Here is a 9689-nt window from a genome sequence, read left to right as displayed (position 1 = left end):
AATAAATAGTAGCTTTTTTTAAAATATACTTTACTGATCCTTTACAGAGAGGAAGGGAGAGAGATAGAGAGTCAGAAACATCGATGAGAGAGAAAGATCGATCAGCTGCCTCCTGCCCATCCCCCACTGGGGATGTGCCTGCAACCCAGGTACATGCCCTTGACCGGAATCAAACCCGGGACCCTTCAGTCCGCAGGCCGACGCTCTATCCACTGAGCCAAACCGGTTTCCGCGGAAATGTACTTTTAAGTGATTAGTTACACAAATCACATGGTAGCCCTGCGATTTGGAGAAAAAAAAGGGGGGGGGGGATAGCATGTGGTTTCTCCAGCTTGAACATTTCACAATATTCCACAAATACTTCCTGAATGTTTGGTATGTTCAGGGTCCCTTCTAGGCTCCGGGACACAGCATAAAACAAGTGAGGCAAACCCCTACCTCCATGGAGCTTGTCTCCCAGGGTAGAGATTAAACAGATGAATTTAAAGATATATTCACAGTGCAAGGGCTGGTGGTGCTGAGTGCACGGGAGAATAAAGCAGGGTGAGGGGTGGAGGAAGGCGAGGGCAGGGCGACCCTCGCTGAGCAGGTGTCCGCTGAGGCCAGTACTAAGGGGAGACAGACCTGGGACCTGAGGCTAAAATGTGTCAGCGAAACATGGAGAAGCCGGTGTGGCTGGGGTCAGGAAATAGGGGGAGCAGGACGGTGGGATATGAAACCAGAGAAATGATAATAATGAGAATAAAATAACAAGAAAGAAACTGTTCTACGAATTACAGGCACTTTTCTATGCACCTAGCCTTTACAACAGCCGTGTGAGGGCTGTTGGATTTTTTAAAATCCCTATTTTACAGAAGAAGAAACTAAGCCTCAGGTGATTTGGGCAAGTTCCTAGCAAGGCCAGGATTCACTTTTCTGTACCTGCCTCCAGTCCCTGTCCACATGCTGTAAGCTGTCCGCTGTTACCACCATATTGCTCGACCTAGTGCATTTATTTTGCCTCTATTTTCCTCTGTCTCAGGCTAGGTCAGTGATGGCGAACCTATGACACGCGTGTCAGAGGTGACATGCGAACTCATTTTTTTGATTGATTTTTCTTTGTTAAGTGGCATTTAAATATATAAAATAAATATCAAAAATATAAGTCTTTGTTTTGCTATGGTTGCAGATATCAAAAAAATTCTATATGTGACACGGCACCAGAGTTAAGTTAGGGTTTTTCAAAATGCTGACATGCCGAGCTCAAAAGGTTCGCCATCACTGGGCTAGGGTCACATACTAAAGGTCTACGGCAAAACTTGGCCTTGACATACTTTGTTTGACCAGCATCATGTTTTCTTTTCTTCTGTTTATTATTATTTTGGAACATTTTAATGTAAAAGTCCCGAGGCAGGGCCCGCACTCTGCACTCTCCATTGTTTTACTGCCCTTTGCTCACCTGCTTCCTTCCTTATCAGCTGATAGGAGGCTGCTTCTCAGATTTCCCCCGCCTGCCTGCCTCAGGGGCATTGGAGTGTTATGGATTTGGGTAGACAGTTCAAAATTTATGTGCCGACTTTGACCTCATCAGTCCTCCACTGGACGTTTAGCTTTGTCCTCGAACACCGTGTGACTGTCTTCAGAAATACAGCCTTTTCGTTTTGGGAAGTATTTTCTGGCTCCATTTCTAGGAGTGGGATTAATTACATGTGTGTTCACTCTGTGAAAAGTTACGCTTGTACCTGTGATTTCTGCACTTTTCTGTATATATATCGAGCTTGATTAAAAGATAAAAAATTGTGTGAGAATGGAATTATTAGGTCAAGAGGTGTAAATACTTTTATTACTTTAGCCTTGGAAAAAATACTTCTTTATTCTTCATGTCAATGGATTTGGTGAAAAAAAGATTAGGTCTTGGATTTTTTTTCTTCAGAGTTTTTAAAGCATTGCCACTAGACAGTAATGCTGGCAATGTGTCTGACAATAACACCGAGGGCACCAATCAGAGACTCTTTGATACATTTCATAAGCTCTCATTGTGCAGTACACTTCAACCTTGTAATCTCCAGAACGCGGGATCTAAGCTAGGTGTGTGCAGATAAAAAGAAGAAAAAGTAATTGATCCTGCTCCAGTTTAGAGACTAGTAATTGCAATGCAAGCTATATACATTTTAAACTTTAACATTTTATAGCACTTTAGAGCTTGCAAAAGGCTTTTATGTTCATTATCTCAAATGATCCTTGAGAACTAGGCAATTCCTTGAACAGTTATCTTAATTTTACAGATAAGTAGGTTGACTTTTAAAAACTCACACAGCTGGTTGGTGATGCAGCTTAAACTCAAACACAGGGAACTGGAACTTCGGGGGCTGGAGAGACCACCGCCCCAGAGCCCCGCATGGTCCAGCTTGAGTAGGTTTCCCACCTTCTGCCAGGAGACTATTGGGACTGCCCCCAGGATGCCTCCCATTCCCAGTCACCTCAGCTACACCATCTTCACTATGTGCACAGCACTTACAACTCTCTGGTATTTTCCTTCTATTTCTTGTGTGGATATTTGTTTATCTCTCCCACTCCCCTGATGAGCATACAACTTCCATGAGGGAGGGACCCAGGGACTAGAACAGAACCAGGCATGCAGAAGGTGCTCAGGAATGAAGGAATGACCCCACCCAGCCATCCTGAGAAGAACATAAAGCGCTAGGAAAGTTCGGTGGGGAAAACCAGAGAATGCCCTCTGGAGGAGGCGGCGCTATCGAATCGGGGCCATAACAACGGGAGGGAAGCCAGGTGGCAGGAACAGTGGGAATTCTGGGAAGTCAGTGAGCCAGGCTGGCATGTGAGTAAGATGCATAAAGAACAGGTGAGACCCATTGGATTGTAACATTACGGAAATGCTAGAGTTGGACCAGTAATATCAGCTATTGATGACAGAGAAGCCCACATGTCCCCCGAAACCACAATAACTAAGCGTTTCTGAGCTTCCTCTGTGGGCCAGGCTCTACTTTGGGCTTCTCCTCACATCATCCCATTAAATCCTCATAACGACCCTGAGGGTAGATATTGTTACTCCCAATTCACAGATGAGAAAACTGAGACATAAGAGGGTATTAAATAACTTGCCCAAATCCCTATGCTGTATACCTGAAACTAACTTATTATTAAATGTCACCTGTAATTGAAAAAAAATTTAAATTTAAAAAGATGAAAGAAAAATTTAAAAATCATAACTGCCATCATATTGTTTTTCAAATAAACAATCTGGAGAATAAGCATAAAAAAAGAAGTTGTAAGAGAATTGACCCTAAGATGTCTCATCACAAGGAGAAGTTTTTTCTTTTCTTTTTATTGTATCTATATGAGACGATGGGTGTTAACTAACCTACTGTGGTAATCGTTTCACCATATATGTAAATCAGACCATCATGCTGTATACCTCAAACTTATACAGTGATGTGTAACAAATATTTCCCAATAAAACTGGAAATTAAAAAAACAAAAACAAAATAGCTTGCCCATTGCCACATAGTTTTTAAATGGTGAGCTGGGATATGGATTCTAGTAGTTTCTCTCCAGCACTCACTCCTCTCATCATGAGAGATTCAGAGAGATTGAAGGTGAGTCTTGGCTCAACACTTCACTGGCTGTGTGATCTTGGGCCAACTACTTAACCTCTCTGAGCCGTACATTTTCATATTTAAGTGGAGATCACACACACACACACACACACACACCCCTCAGCAGACTACCTGCCACCCATCAGACACTTCACAGCCTCTGTTTTACTATCCTGCACATCACTGACGCATGTCAGTGGTGAATTGCACAGTTATCCTGTTTTGGTTTAACCGGAAGCATCAAGCAATTTTTTAGTTCTACGTCTGGTTAAGAAACTATTTTAAATATTTTTATCTCCTCTGGCTGAATTAGAAAACAAATGACACAGAAAGGCCAGTGGCACAGTAGGAGTAAAAAAAAAAAAAAAGTCATTTCGTAGAAATAATCATGAAAACCTAGTTTAAAAGAAAGCATTAAGACAACAGATTATTCTTCAGGCACAGTTTAAAAAAACCTTGAAAGTGATTTTACAGAATATAAGAAATCCCTACACATCAAATATGTATGAGCCACTGCAGGAATAGAATGGAGCAATGTGTTTCCCCTTAATATGCTGTCTGAATGATCATTTGGTGCTAACAGGCACCAGGAATCTTTATTAAGGATGGGTTCTCTACCCCTTCTCTCCATGCTCTGTGGCTGCCTGTGCATCTGCTGGGCAAAGACAGAACAGGCTTCTCTCCAGATCCGCACTATCCACAGATCATCTGTATAGACACTGCACTGTGGGTGCCGGGGCGACACGGGACAGCCCCAGAGGGGACGTGCAACTGGCCGGATGTGTGCCTCTGCTCTGTCCACTCCGGGCAGCAGAATCCCGAGTGTTACTGTTAAAGCTAACCGTTCCTGAAAGGGTTATTTTATTCATGACCTAAACACCCTCGGCTGTTCATGATCAATAAATATAGATAAAGTCACTGATTAAAAACAAAACCCAGCTAGATATTGCTTACAAGAAACACACCTAAAGCACAGAGCACTGAATCATTGAGAGTAAACAAACAAACAAAGATATGCCGGGAAAGTAATAAATAAAAGAAATCTGGGGGTAGCTATATCGATGTGAGACAAAGAATGTCACCAGATAATGAAAACAGTTCAATTCACCAGGAAGAAATAAGAATTCATAACTAGCATGTGTCTAATAAAGTACAATCAAAATTCATAATGTTGCCGGGACCGGTTTGGCTCAGTGGATAGAGCGTCGGCCTGAGGACTGAAAGGTCCCAGGTTCGATTCCGGTCAAGGGCATGTACCTTGGTTGCGGGCACATCCTCAGTGGGGGGTGTGCAGGAGGCAGCTGATTGATGTTTCTCTCTCATCGATGTTTCTAACTCTCTATCTTTATCCTTTCCTCTCTGTAAAAAATCAATAAAATATATTTTTTAAAAAATTCATAATGCACCAGAGGGAGAAATGGTCAGATAAGCCTCACAATGCAGGAGTTCAGCGCTCCTTGCTCCGCTGTTGTAGGTGAACATTTGAAAAATTAGTAGTACTGTAGAAAATTTGAATACACGTATAAAGCTAAACTTAATAGACATATATAGGACTCTCTCCTTCCCTGGTGATTACAGAACCTACCCTCTCTTATAACATTTACAAAAACTGACCACATACCAGACATCAGTTCAAGTGTCAACACATTTCAGACCACAGTATAATTGATAGAAAACTGTAACAAGAACATGGATTAAATATTACTGTGTTTTCAGACTTACTTATTCCAAGTAAATTATGGGTCAACGGAGAAAGCAAGCATACTATAAACAGACTCAGAAGAAGAGTGATCGTGTTCTAGCACTGTAATATCGCTGTGTAAATTTATTCTGACACTCGGGAAACTTGCCGTAAGAATTCTGCAATGAGTATTTTAGGAATCCTAAAATAGACAATTCTATTTAAGGGGGCTCTCTTGCTGTCCTCTAAGATTTGAGAAAGAGGGGAGTGCCCTCTGTACTGATCAAATTAAAGAAGGCTTCTAAGTTCGCTTTTTCAAAGGGAGGGAGAGGAGGAAAGATGAGGGACAGGAACTACCCCTCTAGTTAGGTGGGTATCGCAAATAAAAAGCACTTACATTTTCAAATGAAGAGAGTTTATATTTTCTTTCTTTGTCATCTTTTTTCTTCCTAGGCTCACATGCTCTATCAACCTTACCCTCCTGTACTGTCTTTAAGGCAGCGGTTCTCAACCTGTGGGTTGCGACCCCTTTGGCGGTCGAACAACCCTTTCACAGGGGTCGCCTAAGACCATCCTGCATATCAGATATTTACATTACGATTCATAACAGTAGCAGCATTACAGTTATGAAGTAGCAACGAAAATAATTTTATGGTTGGGTCACAACATGAGGAACTGTATTTAAAGGGCCAGAAGGTTGAGAACCACTGCTTTAAGGGCTGTTGCGTTTACAGGCCGGTGCTCTCTGTGCTGGACCACTGCCCTGCCCAGACCCCTGGCAAACGCAGGAGTTGGAGGAAGCCTCCCCGGGGCTCTGAAGACGCTCCATCTGCGGAGAGCAAAGCCTCAGTGCGTGTGGCTGACTCCCCAGCTGAAGACCCCATTAAACTACAGGAGAGCACTTCCCCCCTCCCCTGCTTGTGTCCTCCACACTCACCGCTCAGCCTCCAAATTCCTGCCCTGCCCTCTCTCACGCTTACTTTTTCTTTGCAAACAACATATTTTATCACTTACATTTATTTGCCCATCAGTGACTGGCTGCTCTGTGCCCTCTTCCCCTTAGGGCTCTAAAGAAGAGGACTATTTTCTTCTTAGCAGTCACTTCCTAGCATATTCTGCTTTTCCCTAATATTTTATGATACGTCAGTCACCCCACTGGAATATAAGGTCTGTGGGCAGGGATTATTTTCACCTCCCCCCCGCCCCCCCAAAAAAACAACCCCACCTGGAACAGTGCCTGGCGCAGGGCAAGTACACAACAGATACTTGTTGGACAAATGAATAGATACCTTGAAAGCCAAAGAAAGAAGAAATATGGTAACGTCATACTATTTTATTTTAAAATATATGAATTCCTGGTGCTTGTTCTAAGAATTAGCGCACAGCGAAATTATAACCTAATTTTGCCAGATATAAGATCACGTTTATGATGCTTAGTTGATGTTTTACAAGATAAAGCTCCAATCAAGCGTAGTTTTCAGTATTTTTTAGGGTATTTTCATCCTTATTTCAAATGGATTGGCTTTATGGGGCCTGTACTATCACCTCTGTATAACAATGACCTCTTCCACTTCTGAGTGAGAACAAACAAACCTTATTTATGAAGAAGTTCTACGTGGAAGGGACCGTGTTCCTTGGAGGAGAGGACCCCAAAGGCCCTCAGTTCCTGGGGGGAATGAGCAGCTGAGACAACACTGGTCAACAGATGTCACGCCTGCTGTGGGAGCTAAGTAAGGCAGAGAGCAGCAGAGGAGGGGCTGTAGCCCCCGTTCTATACAACAGTTTAGCTTAACAGCAGAAAATGTTTACCACGTTTCCCCCTCCTAGAAAAACAACAGGCGATTTCTCTTTGGGGAGACGGAGAAGGAATGCGTTCCCACAGTTCTGATGGGTCATCAGGTTTAAAAGCTCCCTTATCCCTGTCGCTTTAGAAGAATGAACAGAAAAGTCTCTCTCCCTTGCCTTGGAGCTGATTTGCTCTGCAAACCATTAGAAGTTCCCCAGCAATGGCTGTGTGTATAGGTGGTTCTCCAGATTCATTACCCACGCAAGGAGTACGTAACTGAAGCAGAGGACCTTTGTTTCCTGTTCGGCTCCACCACTCGGCTTGGAGTCCGCTGGGGACCGAGGACCTTTCTTAACCATTTTTGCATCCAGCGCAGTACTGGCAAAAAGCAGCACCTAGTCCAGCCGTGGGCAAACTACGGCCCGCGGATCCAGCCCGTTTGAAATGAATAAAACTAAAAAAATAAAAAAAGACCGTATCCTTTTATGTAATGATGTTTACTTTGAATTTATATTAGTTCACACAAACACTCCATCCATGCTTTTGTTCCGGCCTCCAGTCCAGTTTAAGAACCCATGGTGGCCCTCGAGTCAAAAAGTTTGCCCAGCCCTGACCTAGTCCTTCATTCAGCACAGTTTTAGTACAAGCCTAGTGTTGGGGAGGCTGCCAGAGACCTCTGATATCACAGAACCCATGTTTTAGTGGGAAGACAACAGATTTTTAAACAAGTAAAAAAACAAACAAGGTAATTTTAGATTTTTGTCAATGCTACAAAAAAACTAAAACAGGGAGATGGAAGAGAGAGAGAGCAGGGCTGCTGAGAAAAGGGCTGGGACCCCTTCGTAAGGTAGAAGCAGAAAAGATGTTCTAGGTCAGTGGTTGGCAAACTCATTAGTCAACAGAGCCAAATATCAACAGTACAATGATTGAAATTTCTTTTGAGAGCCAAATTTTTTAAACTTAAACTATATAGGTAGGTACATTGTTATTAACTTAATTAAGGTACTCCTACGGCTTAGGAAGAGGCACACTCAAGGGGCCAAAGAGCTGCATGTGGCTCGAGAGCCGCAGTTTGCCGACCACAGTTCTAGGAGATTTGGTACCGGCCCCCATTTGACCACCGGGTCCTGTCCTTTGAACCAGCTCCCCTCACGCCCATCTTTTTGACAAACCCTAAGGCAGACAAAGCTAGTCCTGCCCCTAACGTTGTGGGGGATGTGGCTAAAGTACAAGCGGAGGCCCACACCTATCTAGATAATTAAAGTTATGAAGCAAGCCACCAAACTGCTAAATAAAATATGATCTATCTTCTTACCTTGGCAAGTTAATTTTATAAACACCTGGAAGGCAGGTTCACATTCAGACTCCTCAGAGTCCTCGAGCCAGCCCTGGCCCCTTGTCCCTAGCTGCTGGCCTGCCTGCTTCTCTTCCCAGCCTGGCTCCACCTCCCACCTTGGAGTTAAGTTGGTGCTTATTTGTGAACTGTTTATTTGTCAATATGGCATCCAGTCTCAATTTTATATCTCACTACCCACATATGTTTTCATAAACTTTTTCAAAGTAGCATAAACTATAAATCAATAACCATAGTAATCTATATTTATAAAAGGCTAAGTGACCGTCCAACCATCCAACTGTCCAGTACATATGATGTGCACTGACCACCAGGAGGCAGACGCTCAATTCAGGAGCTGCCGAGCTGCGGTGACTAGGCAGCTGCGGTTCTCCTGGTGACACACCCTGGAACCAGAGAGGAGGGAGCCTGATGTGCACAAATCTGTGCACCAGGCCACTAGTTATATACATCAGTGATTTCAAGAGACTGATATATGACCAGCAGTTCCTTTAACAATGTGTACACGAAGTTTTTGTTTTGTTTTGTTTGGTATATTGTAATTTTGGTGCAGGTAACAAGGAGATTTTAAATGAATGTCAGACTTTTTATTACAAAAAAAGTATAGCAACTTGCTCAGTCTGTTTCTATTGTTTACAAATGTGTGCCATGTCTTTTCATGGCCCTCCCAACTTCATCATAAGGATGTCATAAAATATTTTAAGATATTAAAAAAAGTGTAAAGCATAATGCAGTGACTTTACAATAATTCCCGGTTGAAGGAATCCAGCATTCACAAATACAGCTGAAGCTCCATGAATTTCCCTCCCAAATCATAACCCCCTCGCAATCCCTCGAGGTACCCACTATTCTGAATCTGGTGTTTTATCTCCACCAAACATTTAAAAAAAACTTTATTGTAGCCCTAACCGGTTTGGCTCAGTGGATAGAGCGTCGACCTGTGGACTCAAGGGTCCCAGGCTCAATTCCGGTCAAGGGCACGTACCTTGGTTGCGGAAACATCCCCAGTAGGGAGTGTGCAGGAGGCAGCTGATCGATGTTTCTCTCTCATCGATGTTTCTAACTCTCTATCCATTTCCCTTTCTCTTTGTAAAAAATCAAGAAAATATATTTTTGAAAAACTTTATTGTACGTATGTACCCTAAGAAATAAGTAGTATTGTTTTGTGTGCTTTTACACTTTAAGTGGTATCATACCTTGCCTTTTATTTTTGCTCAAAATAATTGATACATGTCCCTTTTGTTTCTATAGCTCATTGATTTTCACTGTGTT

At 42.8% G+C, this 9689-nt stretch overlaps 1 protein-coding gene across 1 annotated transcript in view; it reads right to left on the bottom strand.

The window, feature by feature from the left end:
• The window catches only part of NEK11 (NIMA related kinase 11), a 170142-nt gene that overhangs the window by 1788 nt on the left and 158665 nt on the right, over positions 1 to 9689 (bottom strand). The window lies entirely within an intron of this gene.

The sequence above is a fragment of the Myotis davidii genome, unplaced genomic scaffold, assembly GCF_000327345.1.
Source record: "Myotis davidii unplaced genomic scaffold, ASM32734v1 scaffold962, whole genome shotgun sequence".
NCBI lineage: Eukaryota > Metazoa > Chordata > Mammalia > Chiroptera > Vespertilionidae > Myotis > Myotis davidii.
This window is presented reverse-complemented; position numbering and strand designations above follow the sequence as displayed.